General features: G+C 42.3%; 1 protein-coding gene across 1 annotated transcript in view; it reads left to right on the top strand.

The window, feature by feature from the left end:
• The window catches only part of EXOC4 (exocyst complex component 4), a 685,438-nt gene that overhangs the window by 423,488 nt on the left and 244,965 nt on the right, over nucleotides 1-16,985 (top strand). The gene's annotated exons all lie outside the window — the stretch shown is intronic.

Here is a 16,985-nt window from a genome sequence, read left to right as displayed (position 1 = left end):
AGGTCTTAGGAGCAAATTCCTTAATTGATGTAAAAAGACATAAATCCATGCGACACATTCATTCCAGCACTGAGAGTGTCAAAGGTCGTCATAAATTTATACTCCCAAACTCTTCTCTCTATCTGAGACTTGAAGTTACCTTTCAATACCAGTTAATTCATATCCATGTTGCTGTGATCAGGGATACAGAAATGTTTTGCCACAGGTAGATCCATTCTTTTTTCTTATTGTGTGACGATGAGCATTCATCCTTGTTCTAAGCTTTTGCCCTGTCTCCCCCACATACAGACCCCCAGTTGGACATTTAGTACAAATAATTGAGTACACCACATTAGATGTGATGCAGCTGAAAGTACCTGGGATCTTGCAGTCCTGATGTGAATTGGGGATCTTTATCTTGTCCGTGGTCATTATAAATGGACAGGTTTTACATTTTTTCTGGTTGCAAGGAAAGGTTCCTGCAGCTGTTGGAGAGGACAGGGAGCTTCTGACAATGATGCTTCTTCAATTTGGGGGCTGCCTAAAACACAGCAGTGGGGGGTCTGGAAAAATGGATTGTAATCGGGCATCTTTTTGTAGTAAAGGTTGTAATTTCCGTGCAGCTCCCCTTAGCACTTCCAGATTTGGGTTGTAGGTGACTACTAGAGGCACCCGGTTATTTTCTTCTTTAGCTTTGTAATATAGCTTCTATTGCATTTTTTCTGTGCTGTGTTGTGTATAAATATGTGATTCTTCAGATGTTGTATTAGTCAATGCCTGATGAAGAGACCTGAGTAGTCTCGAAAGCTTGCAATGTGTTACCATCTTTTCAGTTAGCCATTTAAAGGTATAAACCACTGAGGACTCTCAATTCTGAATATTTTTCTATTTACTGGCTAACACGGTACAAAGATATACATCTCACTGCTTATCTATGAACTGTTCCAATATTTATGCTTATCACTCCCCCATAATGATTATTCCACTTCACATCACTTGTCTTAGCTATTGGGTTATTTCTGTAAAATGTATCAACCACTGAGGACTCTCAATTCTAAATATTCTATCTACTGGCTAACACGGTACAAAGATATATATCTTTCCTGTATCACTGCTGGCTATATTTTTTATGTGTATAATGTAGCTTTAGGCGTGGATTCTTCTGTTAACAAGGGTTTGGAAATGAAATGATCAAAAATAAATAGAAAAGATGTCTATAAACTGTGGCCAAGTAACAGTTACATGTAATAGATGTCCTCTCCCCCCCCCCGTAATACATTCTGCTCTCGAATGACTTGTTCGCTGGCACGTTCACATTGATATGGGTGAATAGATTTTTTTCATTTTTGTGCATTGGGTCTGCTTCTTCGCTGCCTGTTGACCATATTGGTTTGCTGCCTCCTTCACTGAATTGGTTACTTTTTTTAGTATATTTCTCCATCACATTCTGTTGGAGTAATCCCGTCAGATGAATAAGAATGTGATGTCGTAATCGTGCTCTCCGAATGATATTCTGTCTTAAATTTTGATGTCTCTTTTTTTCACTCGTTAAATTAAAGAATTATTTTTTTAAGATATTTCCTCTCAACTGAAGTTCAGCCTAGCTCTCTCGAAAGTTAAACTTGTGTCCTTACAACTCTCCATCACCCCATGAAATGAGCAGCCTTCACTGACAGCTTAGACAGTGCGCAGAACATGGAGTTTCCACTGTAGAACATTTCCCTGGCAGTAACCCGTGTTCCCCTCTGATCGACAGACTATACCCTCGTTTCTTCCTAGGTTGACACATCGATTTACTTGTCTCGGAATAAACCCGCGTGAGTTCTCATTTCTGCACATTCAAGCACTAATGTTGGAGCAGGTTGTCAGCTGCAGGAGGGATCAATAGTTCCCCTCTGAAAAGTTTTGGCTGTAAAAGATACTTTTTTTAACCTTGGCTTCACTGATCTACTCATAATATAAAAAATGTATTATTTTATCATTTACACAAAGCAGATTACATAATTTATGAGAAAAATGAGAAAATGTCTATGGAGCGTACTGTGAACCCACACAGAGGGTCTCTCGCTCAATTTCATCAGTGACAAAGATATTTAACGTGTTTTTACTCAGTTGCTCTTTTTTTGTACTCAATGCAACGTAGTCTAGCAATTATATTGCTCATGAGCTTGCTTACAAGATAAAATGTTAAGAAATCTCTCTATTGGCTTGTTCACATGTAGCATTTTTGATGCGTTTTTATATGTGCATTTCCGTGCCTAAAAAAACACGGTTTACAGTAACAACTAAATGAATGAGGTCTCTAAAATCTCATTCACACAGTGCTTTTTTTTGCATTTTGTGCTCACTCAGCTTTTTTTTCCCACTTTCAAAGCACCTGTTTTGCTGGGTGCTTGCATCTTTTTATGGTGCGTTTTTGCTGCGTATTTTTGGTGAAGATTGCATTTGTGATTTGTTAATAGTACATGTTTAGTAAAGCTAGTTTTATTCACCAAATACGGAGCAAAAACTGCTAAATTTTTTGTAGCATTTTATCACTTTCTCATTGCTTTCTATGGGTTAAAAATGTGTGTGCATGAGATTTTTGAAATCTCATAACGTGCTGGTACTGGTCGATTCTTAGAACGATTAACTGCAGCTTTCCCCCATTGGGTTCAAAATGGCTGAGTACCAAAGACTTATCAAAAAACTTATAAAAATGGCACCAAAACGTGTGTAATAGCCTGTGATTTTCTAGCCATAGCATATCCCCTGACCTTCACTTTTAGACTATAGTCACGCTGAGTTTTTTCAGATGGTCAAAAACCATGAGGTTTTCAATCTGAAACTGGTTGTTGCTCTCAAAAATATCTACACACACACGGATTCAAATGTCCCCACTCAAGAGCCATCACTTCGTATAATACCACCACACAGTATCATTGCCCCACAACTCCCTCACACAGTATGTAGGCCCCCCAGTGTAATGCTCTCTCATCTCCCACTCAGTATTATGGACCCTCAGTATGATGCTCCCACAGCCCCACTCAGTATGATGCCATCACTTGATATGATGCCCCTATACAGCCCCTTAGTATGATGGCCCATAAGTATTATGCTTCCACAGTCCCTGCTAAATATTATCACCTCCCTCAGTATGATACCCTACAGCCCTCACACCACACAGGACCTTTTTTCCCCCAGCACGCTACACAGTATAATACTCTTACAGCGCCTTATTCAGTGTAATCCCCCCACACTCGGCATGATGGCCCCAAATCCCAACCCTCCACTCAGTTTGATGCCCCAAAGCAAGCCTCCAACTCAGTATAATGGCCCCCAATACCAGCCCTCCATTCAGTATGATGACCCCCAATGCCAGACTCGTTCAGTATGATGGCCCCCCTATGCCAGCCCACCACTGAATATCATGCTCCAAATGCCACTTTCCAACTTAGTATAATGGCCCCCAATTCCAGCCCTCCACTCAATATGATGCCCACAATGCCATCCACCCATTCAGTATGTCCCACACATCCAACCTACACTCAGTATGGTGACCTTCAGCTCCCTGATCCACCATTCTATTAAATGGTATCCTCGTCCGGAGGATGCGGATGTCACTGAAATTGTGATGACTAGTGGGGGCAGGTGCCGGGTACCCCTGGCTTACAGGCCACAAAGTGGCTGTGTAGGGTCCTCTCTCCTTCTATACTTGTGTGTCCCTTGTCTTAGGCTGGTTTCACATTCGCGCTTTTTAAGCGCACGCACGGCCGGGGGTAGCTCCGCCCCCGAGCCGGCTCTCTGCCCGGCGTGCCCGCCCCTTCCTTGTAGCGCCGCCTCCTAGCGCACAGCGGCGCCTGCGATCGGCACACCCTATCTTTAGCATAGGGTGCGCAGATCGTGCGCAGGCCGTGCGCTAGTTGCGCTTTGACCTGCGCTGCGCACTTTTGACGGTGCGCGCCAAAATCTGAAAAGTTTGATTTTGGCGCGCACGGCGCACCGTCAAAAGTGCGCAGCGCAGGTCAAAGCGCAACTAGCGCACGGCCTGCGCACGATCTCCGCACCCTATGCTAAAGATAGGGTGCGCCGATCGCAGGCGCCGCTGTGCGCTAGGAGGCGGCGCTACAAGGAAGGGGCGGGCACGCCGGGCAGAGAGCCGGCTCGGGGGCGGAGCTACCCCCGGCCGTGCGTGCGCTTAAAAAGCGCGAATGTGAAACCAGCCTTACACATGTTTATTGTACTTAAACATGGCAACCATTATGACATCATCATCGATACATACACACACATACACCCAGCTTTATATATATATAGATTTTGCCTAAGTTCAGTGACATTTGATTATATTAACAAATATAATGAGCTTTGGAATTTTATTAATACAGTGATCACTGGTGACACTATACAAAGGCACTCTGTATATAGTGTGTAGTGTCAGTGTACACGTAACACACTGACTCCCCAGTGACGTCTCAGGTGAAGTCCTTCAGCTTCGCTTTTCATCTTTCATCCAGCACAGACCGCCATCACGTCTTTCAGCCAGGGCTCATCTCTGCAGGAAATAATACAGTTATCTAGAGCTCCACTTGCAGAATACATTACTTAATTTTTTTCCAAACTTCTACAATACACCAGATGAAGAAAAAAAGGCGACATAGTGTCGCTCAGCACAGTAACAGTACCTTCCCCCATTTAAAACAGTATCTTCAAAAAAATAAAATACATCACTGCAGTAATAATATCCCTTAATTAGCCCCTATGGTTTAATATCCCCCATCCTGGCCCCCCGTGTGTCTCATTCCTGGCTCAAGACATATTTTCTCTCGTCCTGCTCTCATGAGTATCCATTCTGCCCCATATGATCTCCCCATCCTGCCCCATCTGTCTCCATCGTATCCATCCTGCCCATGATCCTGCACCATGTGTCTCCCATCCTGCCCCGTGTCTCGCATTCTGCCCCGTCCTGTGTCTTACTGTCACATTCTGCCCCCGTGCCTCACATTCTGCCCTATCCTGTGTCTCACTGTCACATTCTGCCCCCTCCTGTGTCTCACTATCGCATTCTGCCCCCTCCTGTCTTGCTGTCACATTCTTCCCCCCGTGTCCATTCTGCCCCCTCCTTTGTCTCACGGTCACATTCTGCCCCCTCCTGTCTCACTGTCACATTCTGCCCCCATGCCTCACATTCTGCCCCCTCCTGTGTCTCACTGTCACATTGTTCCCCCGTGTCTATTCTGCCCCTCCTGTGTCTCACTGTCACATTCTACCCCCGTGTCCGAACCTCGGATTACATTGGATTGGTAAACCTTTATTTATCTAAAAAGTGTAAATAGTTTGAACTAATTAAGTTCTTAATATACGGTATCTTATTTGAGGTGGAAATTATGTATCTTTGCTCCAAAACTGCTCCATAGACATGGATTTAAAAAATAAAATGCTGATGACCTGCATCTACCAGTAGAAGGAGCTTTAGAACCTACTAAATACTGTATTTTAATACAAACGCATGGACCATGCACTCAGAGAACAAGTCGGTAGGACAGTGTTCACACCAAGAGACTGAGAAACAGAGAAACTCAGTACAAGAAATGTGAAAAAATACTCCGCTGTAAAGTAATATCTTGCTTTTGCAAGTTTTTGGGAGGTCTCCACCCCTCTTGTGGGCCATGCACATATAAAGCCGTCTTATACAGTGTGTCCACATCAGACATTACCTTTCTGAATCCTGCTCATATAGGCACTGTTCACATGGTCAGGTTTTAAATACATTGGTTAGGACTGCTCTGATGGGTATACCTTGATGTTTGGTAGAGCAGCTTAGTATACCGTACATTTTTTGCAAAAAAGCAAATACCCTGTTTTGTTAACTTTTTACTAGCACTTGCTGTTTATTGTTAGATATTTTTTTACAGCAGAGTATTTTTTCACGTTTGTTGCACTGTGGTTAAATACTGTATTTTGTCTTCTCTGTGGCATCAGTAGTTAGTAAATATGTTATATTGTCTTGGAACTTCTGTAACCAAAACCTTCTGCAACCACTAGAAAATGAAGAAATTAATTAGCCTAGAATTTTTAATTTAAAAACAACATTATTAGAAATTCTGATTTACAAAAATAAATATATTATTTTTTTTTTTTTGTGAGCCCTATGCTCTAGAGGACTTTATTGAAGTATTATGCTATACCAATTTCAGATGAGCAGCGTTTATACATGGTAGGAGCTTGTAGTCTACAGCGCAAGAAATAAATTGTTTTTCCATGTTTCGAGCAAAACAGATCTAGCAAATTACAAGGCACCAAATGTTCATGTCCATAATAAGCAGATGTAACTAAGGTACCGTAATTACATTACAGTATATGACCCATATTAATGACATTATCAAGGTCCAGCTAGCACAAGATTGTATTTTTGTTTTCTAAACGTTCCTTAAGGTGGTGATGGGCCGTTCATATGGAAATGTCAACTCATTGACCTGCTGCCAGTCATCGTTCTGGGACCCGAGTTACATTAGATCTTTCTTTGTAATAAGCTCTCTAGCGATAGAGATCCAGCTGTCATTCTTCTGCAGCACGGAGGGAGAGAGCATCTTCCATCTTCATTCGCCCTCATCTCTGATATGCAGCTGAGAGAAAGGACTGTCTCCTTTAAATGAAGCCTGACATCGCAACTGACCAGAGTTGATGAAACTCCAAAGGAAAAAGGCAATCTAAGAGCAGGGAAATTTGATTTATTTCACACCTGCATCCGGAGCAATATTTGTAAGAAGAAAATGAAGCTTCGTCTTGAACAATGTGTTGACCTAAGATGAGAAAATTGATTTGAGGAGCGTTTGTAACGGTTTGCGTAGAAGAGAAGGCTGCAAATCAGTCAAGATTATTTTGGCCAATAAGTCTTGTAACACACAGATTTTCAATCCATGCATCATATCACATACACGTGTGATGCGACAACCCCTGCTTTCTGACGGGTTTGCAAACCGTGCTTAGGATTTAATTTCTAATAGTTTATCATAGGCAAATCCCCAAATGATAATTTATTGTAAAGGTCCATCGTTAGATTTTAAACCTAATGTTATAAATGGGTCACTGCTCACAATATGACTTTGTATTTAACATTTCATTGGAGCAAAGGATGTTTCAATGATCCATGTCACCATTTATTGATTTATTGGGAGTAATGTTAGACCTCAGACTCTCAGGCTTGATTAGCGAGTGGTTTAAGAATGTAATGGAGTTAAAAAAACAAAACAGATGTTGTTGCTACTGGGTGTGAATTTGTGGTCTGGTTCTTCCTTTACCAAAGATGTGTTTTGTGCAGCCGGTGTTATTACTGTTAACACAATTTAAAGGGAACCTGATAGGTTCGATAACCTTATCAACCTGGAGATAAAGGGTTAAAGGGAAACTCAGCAGGATTGTGCACAGTAACCTACAGATAGTGTCAGGTGGGCGCCGTTATACTGAATAAAATGATACCTTGGTTGATGAAATCCATCTTGTGGTTGTTGTTTAATCTTTATTTTCAGTGGCGCCTGCGCTGCAGCATCATCGCATGTATAATATGTTTATAATTCATTTCTATGCTGTTCTCCTGATATTCCTTAAAAAAAAAAAAATCTGTTTGAAAATGGCTCTGGCCGTGACTTCGCCTTACTTTAGGATTAGCAGGAGAACAGCAAAGAAATTAATTATACACACAGTGCATATGCGATTATGCTGCAGCACAGACGCCACTGCTGGTGCCTGCCTGCAGAAGGGCTTTTTTTTCCCAAGAGATATATAATATTTTTTATGTAAACTAGGGGCTATACAAACCCCCCACTCCACACACAGAGGCCGCCCCAGAGCATGAGTATATCATTAACTGAAAACTGCAAATAAAGATTAGACAACAACCACAAGACGGATTTCATCAACCAAGGTATCATTGTAATCAGTATAACAGCGCTGACCTGACACTGTCTGTAGGTTACTGTGCATAATCCTGCTGACAGGTTCTTTTTAATCTGCAAGTTAATAGCTATATGAAGGCGCATGCTGGCAGTGCTGAAAGTGCAGCACTCGGGAGAAAATTACCTTCATTCTCTCTAGGGAGCTGATGTCTTTCAGTCATGCAGGCGTGCCCGGAGCAATAACAATCACCACTCACAGCACTGACTGACAGCTGGCTCTAGAGTGCAAAGCTGGCAGGAGGAATAAAGTTCATTTTCTCACAGGTGCCGCCCTTTCCGCACAATGTCCGGGTCCCTACATAATGCGGTTAACTTGCAGATTAACTCCCTATATCTGCAGACCTTTCTTTCTGTGTGCCAAATTAGGAGGAGTAATTAAAGGGAATCTAGGTTTTTGCTGCCCTTACTGAGAGCATTGTGATGTAGGGGCAGAAAAACGAATTCCAACCATCTATCACTTACTGGGCTACTTACTGAAGTTTTGATAAAATCACTGTTTACTCTGCTACAGAGCTACCAGTTCTCCTAATACTGTGCTCTGTATAACCCCGTCCACAACACTGTGCATAAACAGCAAGCTGTCAGTCTGTGGTGGGAAGGGTTATACACAGCTCATGAATATAGAAGACTACCTTGCAGCAGGTTTACTAGTACTCTCGTGATAATCTGCTGATAAAACATAGATTTTATGAGTAAGCAGCCCAGTAAGTGACAAAATCAATGCAATCAGGGTCTCTGTCCCCTTGTCCCCAGTTTTGGGCACCACATTTTAAAAAGACATCAACAAACTGGAGCAAGTTCAGAAAAGAGCGACCAGAATGGTGACCGGTCTGCAAACCCTGTCTTATGAGGAGAGGTTGCAGGATTTGGGAATGTTTAGCTTGCAGAAGAGAAGACTGAGAGGAGACTTAATAGCTGTCTACAAATATTTCAAGGGCTGTCACATTATAGAAGGATCAACTTTATTCTCATTTGCACAAGGAAAGACTAGAAGGAATGGGATGAAACTGAATGGGAGGAGACACAGATTAAATATTAGAAAAACTTTTTGACAGTGAGAGTGATCAATGTGTGGAACAGGCTACCACGAGAGGTGGTGAGTTCTCCCTCAATGGAAATTTTCAAACAGAGGCTGGACAGACATCTGACTGGGATGATTTAGTGAATCCTGCTTTGAGCAAGGGGTTGGACCAGATGGCTCAGGAGGTCCCTTCCAACTCTACCATTCTATGATTATGTTGCTCTTATGGTACCGTTACACATAGAGACGCTCCAGCGATCCCAACAACAATACGACCTGGTAAAGATCGCTGGTGCATTGCTACATGGTCGCTAGTAAGCTGTCAAACAGGCAGATCTACTCAACGGCGCAGCAACGTTCCGGCGATACATATAATGACCTCGGCGGTCGTTGGGACCTTGTCACACAACAGCTATTCTGACAACTCACTCCTGCATCCCTGAGTTCTGAGTCGCCAACGAGGTCGCTCGTTGGCGTCAAACACAGAGATGCATGCGGGCCAGCAGGACACCAGCAATCAAAAAATGGCCTAGGACATTCGAGCACGATCAGCGACATCGCAGCGAGGGCCCGGTCGCCGCTATGTGTCACACGTAGCGAGATCGCGGGCGCGTCACAAAATCTGTGACATTTCAGAGATCTCTGTAGCGATCTCGCTATGCGAGACGGGGCCTTTAGATTAGGTGGCAAAAACCTGATGACAGATTATCTTTGTTATCAGATGTTAAATTAAACCAGAGAACTTAGTCTGAGCCTTGTAATAGGAGTTGAAAAAAATAGGAGTTGAAGTTCAAGGCCTGTAATTGCTTAACTTTTTCCTAACTTTTTTCTTCACTGTTTTTTTCTTTGATTGGATAATAGATGGTGGGAATGGAGGCTTCCTTCAGTGCACAGTCTACCATATATATGCAGAACTGGAGCAGAAATATCAGGGTGAATACTGCGGTGCCAGTCGTGAGCATGTTGCCCACTAGGGAGCTTATATTAGAGACCAATTGGAGCAAATTGCAACACTGGCAATCTTGACATGAGCATGCTACTAACTAAGCAAACAATTGGTGGGTAATACATTGAGAATTGGGTTAGGTTAAGCAGGCAGGTAGCTTTGTTAATGTAGTAATGGGGACTGGAATGGGGGTCTAAGAAAAAGGAATGTTACTTTACTCTCCTGTTTCTGTACTTCCAAGAAATATCCCAAAATGGGAGATGATGAAAGGTTGTTGGTCTCAGAAATGGAAACTATAGTGAATGATTCTCTAAATAATTTTTAAGAATTAAGCTGCAAGGGAAGGATTTTCAAGGTAGAACTTTCTGCAGTACAGTTTATGATTTGTGCATCACAGGGGAGACGGTGGGAACTTGGGGAGCTAAATGCACAGCTTAGAGGGGTTGTCCATTACTTGGACAACCACATCTCAATCACTATGTTCCCCCCTTGTAAATAATTACAGGTATTGTCATATTTTGTGTGGGGCCCCTTTCCAGCGGTGTCTACACTGGCTCGCCTCACAAAGACTGCAGTGCTTGTGTTGCACTGGCTGCCATGCTCGTCTGACATAACAATCAGCGGCTGCTTCACTCTTTATGTCTTCGACCAAATTAGACATCTCGAGAACATGAAAGCTGCGACTGCTCTGTCACTTCTTTTGTATGTCTGGTTTGTCCGAAGAATGAGAGAGTGAACCAACCCCGGGTGAGCCAGTGCTCTGGAATGGGAGTATACCTGTTATTTTTTTATAGGGGAGAAACATAGTGACTGAGAAGGGGTTGTCTGAGGATTGCACATCCCCTTTAAGTCTTGTTGCACAGTAGAAAGATTATAGTTCATAGGACGCTGAGCTGTCTTTTCATCGGATTATGAGTTCTGCAGGTAAGTGGTACCTAAATGGAAGGGCATCTGCTTTGCTGTTGAAGAAAACTGTATTTTTGGTGTAAGCTAAAGATCCTCCAACATTATCAATGAGTTGAAAGGTCTTCTTCATAATTAGAAGGTGCAGGCTGGTACAATATTATGATAAATTTTAACTTCTCAGATATTAACTTGGGTAATTGTTCTGCTTCAGCTGCAAAGTAGAGAAAATTCCTCTGCTTGTGGCATTATCATTTTATGGGCCAGTGTGTTGACGACCCAACAAAAGGTGATGCTCTGTTGGATTTGCTATTTTCTAACAATGGATATCAGGTTGGAAAATCCTGGGTACTAGTGACCACAATATATATATTTTGTTTTTGCTTACACTGTAAAATACATACTCGGGCAGGGAGGGCAAAAACATAATTTTTAAAAGACAACACCTTGGGACATTGACTGAGAGCAGCTATGGTCCGATAGTGATACGATAAATAGGAGCACTTTTAGTCTGTATTGGTCAGTCAGACCGGAAATTGTGTTCCTATAGGTATCAACTGTAGACGACAAAAACTAAACCGCATGGCTTAGGCTAATTTCACACTTGCTTTTTTTTGCAGCGCGTTTTTCCCGCAAAAAAACGCATTGAAAAAACGCATACAAAAGCATACAACTGCTGTGTTTTTTTCAAGCATTTTTATGAGCATGCATGAAAAAAACGCAGCGTTTTTATGCGTTTTTAGTGCGTTTTTACCGCGTTTGCGTTTTTTCCAAACATTAGGTGGCCCCTCACACTAACCCAAACCATGACTTTACTAACCCTGACCCTAACCCTGACCCTAACCCTTAACCAAACCATACTTAACCCAAACCCTAAACCCTAACTAACCCTGACCCTAAACCTAACCCTGACCCTAACCCTGACCCTAACCCTTAACCAAACCATACTTAACCCTAACCCAAACCCTAAACCCTAACTAATCCTGACCCTAAACCTAACCCTGACCCTAACCCTGACCCTAACCCTTAACCAAACCATACTTAACCCAAACCCTTAACCCTAACTAACCCTGACCCTAAACCTAACCTTGACCCTAACCCTGACCCTAACCCTTAACCAAACCATACTTAACCCAAACCCTAAACCCTAACTAACCCTGACCCTAAACCTAACCCTGACCCTAACCCTGACCCTAACCTTTACCCTGACCCTAACCCTGACCCTAACCCTTAACCAAACCATACTTAACCCTGACCCTAACCCTAAACCCCCTTAACTAACCCTAACTCTAACCCAAACCCCTAAATTCCATGGTTAACAAAAAAAACGCATGTGCAAAAAATCGCATACATAAGCATGCCAATGCGCACATATGCGCACCCATAGACTTATAATGGGTGTCTTGCTGTAAAAAAACGCATTGCGCGCACATGCTTTTTTTGAGGCAAGTCGGACGCCCAAAAAATGCAACAGGATGCATTTTGTGCGCCCGAGCGCATACCGCAAAAAAACGCATGCGCGGAAAAACGCGTACAAACGCATGTGTATGCGCACATAAGCGCATCCCATGCAAAGTATAGGAAAAAAAACGCATGCGCTATTTAGCGCTAAAATACCGCGAAAAAAAAAATGCAAGTGTGAAACCAGCCTTACACCTACAGTTAGGATGGCTACTATTGAGAAAAATGGGAGTTTAGAATAAATCTGAGTTGTCAGCGATGGCATTTAGAAGCTACAAAGAGCTGAATAGAATCTGTAAAATGGTAATCAAATCAGCTAAGTCAGAAAATTAACGTCCAATAGTGGAGGCAAACATGACAAATACAAAGTGAAGCCAGTGCTGATTGGCTACAGAGATTGTCTGACGTAATATTGTCTCTCAGTCCTCAGTAGAGACAGTGCCAATACCACTAGAACGGCACCTGGGTGAGTGGAAATGTTATTTTACTGGGGGGAAACCTAGAAGTTCAGAAGGGGTTGTCCAAATTATGGTCAACTCCTTTAACAGCCATTTGTGGAGAAAATGTTCATGAGGCCGGAAAGGGACTATATACAGAAGTTTTTGGTAGAGAATATCATGGTTTTACCAATTATAGAATTTTGTCTAACATACATTTTATGAAGAAGTGAGTAGAAACTGAAATAGAGGGAAATTGTGGATAAAGCGCTTTTTTGGACTTTGTAAAGGCTTCTGACACTGTCCGACTCAGACACCTAATGGGTTAATTAAGGTCTACAGCAGGAATCCTCATGTGTCTCGTGAGCCATTGATGTGTGCCTCGAGGCTTTCTATCTGCTTTGTACGTTAGCGTCAGGTCTAGCAAACAGTGCAAGAATAAAGTTTGAGGGCACCCCAGAATATATTAGGGGATCTAGCAAACAGCTATGAAGAGCAGGTCTACTGTTGTCGAGTAGCCCTGCACAGAATACCAGATCTGGATGACCATGTGCTACATACTAGCTTTTATTTAGGATGATTCGGCCAGTCAGAGAAGGTCCTTGAAGCTGGATGCAATAGTGTGGTTGGAATTCCTGATGCAAGAATGCCAAAGGTAGGTAAGGTGAGAACCCCTGGATCTAGGATTACTTACTCAATGTGATTTCTATGAGGGAGCTGTTGCTGTCATTATATTGTTAATGGGACCTCTAGGCATCACTACTGTTCGAAAGAGGGTGAGCAGGAGCTGGATGTCACTACTCCAGGGGCTGAGTGGGGCAACTGGTTGTGGACCATGACCCTCTATCAGTGCTAAATGTGGCTCTCACGGTAATAAAGATTGGAGACCACTGGTCTACAGGCTTAGAAGTTAAGTATGTAATTGGGTCAAAAACTGTCTGCAAGACCTCACTCATAGCTTTGATGAATGACTGCTACTGTAATTGGTCCCCAGTTACACGTGATGTGCCCCAAGGTTCAGTGCTGGGTCTGATATTCAACTTATTAATGATATGGAAGATGGGATTAATAGTGTTGTTTCAACTTTTTACATATGACACCAACTATTTAGTATAGTGATATATGGAAGATGTTCAGAAGTTACAGGCTGACTTGGACAAACTGTGTTTTGGCGCCCACTTGGCAGGTGAGGTTCAATGTTAAGAAATGTAAAGTTATGAACCTGGGCACTAATAACATGTGGGCATAGAGTAACTTGTAAAGCTGACTCTGTGTTCACTTGTAGATCACAGACTAAATAACAGCAAGCAGTGTCAATCAGCAGCTTCTAAGGCCAGCAGGATATTGTCATGTATTAGGAGGCATGGACCCGCTGCACAGAGATGTACGGTAATTGTACCACATCACAAAGCGTAAGTGCAACATCATTTGGTATATGCAGTTCAGTTCTTGGCACCAGTTCATAGAAAGGATTCCCTGGAGTTAGGAAAGGTACAAAAAGAGTCATAAAACTGATATGAGGCATGAAATATATTAGTTATAAAGAAAGATTAAAATCATTTTATTAAGTTTTAAGAAGCGATGTCTAAAGGAGAATATGATTAACTTGTACAAGTGCATAAATGACCGACACAAAAGCTGTTAAGTGTAAAAAAGACAAAAAAACCTTGAAAGCAAGAGGGCACTCCACCAAACTGGAGAAAGAAAGGTTCAATCTCCAGAAGAGACCAGACTTCTTTACCAAAAGAACTATTAATCTGTGTAATAGTCTAGAGCTGGTCATCGTAAGAACCCTTGATGGTTTCACAAAGGGCTTGGATGTTTTTTTAGAAGAAAACATGAAAGCTTTTGTAAATGTGTAAGGTTCTTTTCTGAATATTTTTCCAGGATGGAAAAATAGCTCTTTTAGGGCAGACTGGATCATGCATTGTGGTTATGCCTCTCTTCCCTTTATCAATTCCCATTCCTCGGTAGAACTTCATTCATTTCAACAGTATTAACTATGTATCTGACTGTGAGGTGAAATTTAGGCTATACTATTAACTTCTGGATTTGGGCAACTTTATACAGATAGGTACAAGGCTACCATCTGAGATCTCCAATTTCCTTGTTTAATTAATTAACATTGTTAAATTTAAATAAACAGATTTTATTTGACTATGGCCTGATTAAAGGCCTGTTTCACCCATCCATTTGTCACCATCAGTCAAAATCCGCCGTTTTGCAAAAAAACGGATCCGCCATTTTTCTTGGCGGATCCGTTTTTATCCCCATTGACTTGCATTATCGGCAGATTTTGACTGATGGTGATCCGTTGCATCCGCATGTCAGCGGATCCGCCAAGATTTTGGCGTCCGCTGACATGTCCGGACGGACCCTGCAACGTTTTTTCAGTGCCCGGATCCGCTATTTTGTGTTTGTAAACATTTTTAACCCCCAATCCTTTCTGGCTGCTGGCTGAAAATCTCTCTTTCCTTCCTTCCCGGGCCGTCGCGCAATCTTGTCCGCCTCCCCGATCTTGGCCGGGCCATCGCGCGATCTTGGCCGCCTCCTCCATTCCTCTCGTGATCTCGGCCCATCGCGCAATAGCACTTTCCACAACCCGCGGTCCCTTTAATTGACGCCGCTCACGGATCCGTAGTCCGCGGTCATCCGTACTTCGCTCAAAGGGGCAGATCAGTTTTTTCCCCCCTTTGGCGGATTTCAGCTGACCGCCGACTACGGATGTGTGAAACAGGCCTAATTGTTCTAATATCAGAAACAAGGTTCAGTGGAGCAGGTTCTTATAGTAGCCTTAGCTGCTTCTCTCTTTGGCACACTCCTCTGTCCAAGGTGCAGCTCCTCTCATTTGCCCTCCAATTAAGGTGAAATTCAATTTTCAATTCATTGTTTTGAATGTCAATTACCAGTTCATTATGAGCTTCCAGAGTTTTTGCTCAATGAATGGTTCCCAAGCCGCTATAGACTCAACTGTAGCTTCTTCAATAAAATAAGCAGTGATTGACATTGGTGGGCACTCAGATGTAGTAGACCGCATCTGAGTGTACACCTCCAGTAGGAGTTTATGCCTGGAAATGATGCACGACAGAGCACACGTTGACTCTGTTGGTACCATAATAGTCAATGGCCCAGTCGGGGCATATTCCTGAATCCTGTTTTTTGTGGGGGTGGGGAGTTTGGACATGAGTTATCACGGGACCAACAATCGTGAGATAACGCACAGTGTGAAAGGGCCATTATTAACCCAGTCCAGTAGAATTGAACTTTGTCTCCTTACAAACACATTTGCTGCAGCTCTACAGCTCTGCTGTATTGCAACCCTGGCTGCCTAGGAGATGGAAGCAGAAGCACCGAGAGGACGCAGATGTTAGTTCTAATCACACTCCGCTCTGCAGTGAGATCAGGAGAGCACAGATCGACCATTGCACATCACACCAGTAATGCTCCCTTTTTTTATAATAAGCTCTGGAGGCAGATTCTCATGAGGATCAATGGCAAGCCCATAGATCTTAACAGCTCATTTATATATAGGAAAAACAAGGATTTCTCTGGAATAAGACATCAGGTAACTGATATGAAGCTATAATTTTACTCCGCTTCCTATGACCTGCGTGTCCATATAGATGGCTTAGGAGAGTTGGTCCTACTGACAGATTCCTTTTAAAGGTCCTTCAACTTCAATGCTTACAGGGAATCATTTGACCTATCTAAATTATTAATATGGGCATACAGGTTATAGACCGCTGAAAACAGTCCTCCCTGTGTGTCTCATATCAGATGCATTGTTATTGAAATCATCTTTTATCACTTTATATACTGTCATATGTTAAAGTTTGGGCACCTCTATTAATGTTAACCTTTTTTCTTTATAACAATTTTGGTTTTTGCAACAGCTATTTCAGTTTCATATATCTAATAACTGATGCACTCAGTTATATTTCTGGATTCAAATGAGGTTTATTGTACTAACAGAAAATGTGCAATCTGCATTTAAACAAAATTTGACCGGTGCAAAAGTATGGACACCCTTATCATTTTCTTGATTTGAACACTCCTAACTACTTTTTACTGACTTCCTGAAGCACTAAATTGGTTTTGTAACCTCATTGAGCTTTGAACTTCATAGCCAGGTGTATCAAATCATGAGAAAAGGTATTTAAGGTGGCCACTTGCAAGTAGTTCTCCTATTTGATTCTCCTATGAAGAGTGACATCATGGGCGCCTCAAAACAACTCTCAAATGATCTGAAAACAAAGATTATTCAACATAGCTTTTCAGGGGAAGGATTCAAAAAAGTTGTCTCA

This window comes from Dendrobates tinctorius, unplaced genomic scaffold, assembly GCF_039654945.1.
Source record: "Dendrobates tinctorius isolate UK_male_01 unplaced genomic scaffold, ASM3965494v1 ptg000066l, whole genome shotgun sequence".
NCBI classification, from domain to species: domain Eukaryota; kingdom Metazoa; phylum Chordata; class Amphibia; order Anura; family Dendrobatidae; genus Dendrobates; species Dendrobates tinctorius.
The sequence above is the reverse complement of the archived record's forward strand: the minus strand, read 5'-3'. Positions and strand labels throughout refer to the sequence as shown.